Source organism: Etheostoma cragini, chromosome 2 (assembly GCF_013103735.1).
Source record: "Etheostoma cragini isolate CJK2018 chromosome 2, CSU_Ecrag_1.0, whole genome shotgun sequence".
NCBI classification, from domain to species: Eukaryota; Metazoa; Chordata; class Actinopteri; order Perciformes; family Percidae; genus Etheostoma; species Etheostoma cragini.
The window spans coordinates 29,971,331-29,972,451 of NC_048408.1; positions in this window are offsets into that span (position 1 = coordinate 29,971,331).

Consider the following 1,121-nt stretch of genomic DNA (forward strand, 5'->3'; position numbering starts at 1 on the left):
ACACTGATATATACACACTGATGTATACCCACTGATGTATACACACTGATGTATACCCACTGAGGTATACACACTGATGTATACCCACTGAGGTATACACACTGATATATACACACTGATATATACACACTGATATATACCCACTGATATATACCCACTGAGGTATACACACTGATATATACACACTGATATATACACACTGATGTATACCCACTGATGTATACACACTGATATATACACACTGATGTATACCCACTGATGTATACACACTGATGTATACCCACTGAGGTATACACACTGATATATACACACTGATATATACACACTGAGGTATACACACTGATATATACACACTGATATATACACACTGATATATACACACTGATATATACCCACTGAGGTATACACACTGATATATACACACTGATATATACACACTGATGTATACGTGTGCGTGTGTGTGTGTGCGTGCGTGTGTGTGTGTGTGTGTGCGTGGGTGTGTGTGCGTGCCTGCATACGAGTGCGTGTGTGTGTGTGTGTGTGTGTGCGTCTGTGCGTGCGTGTGTGTGTGTGTGTGTGTGCTGACCTGCTCTGGTTGAAGGTGTGGATCTTGACCCGGTGGTGCTTGTACTTCTGGAGGATCTTCTTCGTGTCCTCGTCCGTGTTGAAGGAGTTCATGAGAACCAGCGGCACGTCAGCGTTGAAGGTTTTGTTCAGATGCTGAAAACAAACAAACAACGGAAACAGAGTTTAGTCCTGATCCTGATCCTCGAAGGTTTGGAGCTGCTGGTTTTGGGCTCTCTACCAAGGGTGTCAAGAGCCACGATCCCACATCATCGAAGTTAAAATACAGATACAGGTTGTCTGTAAGGTGCCCCTTTATCTGGAGAGTCCCACTATATATGGGATGGCGGTACCTCAGTCCGGTTGGGAACCGGAGGGTTGCTGGTTCAAGTCCCTGTATGGACTAAAGTACAGAGTGTGGACTGGTAGCTACCACTTCACCTCCTGGGAACTGCCAGGTCCAGCTGGGAGGAGGCCTCGGAAGACCCAGGACTAGGTGGAGGGACGTCCAGCTGGGAGGAGGCCTCTGGGAAGACCCAGGACTAGGTGGAGGGACG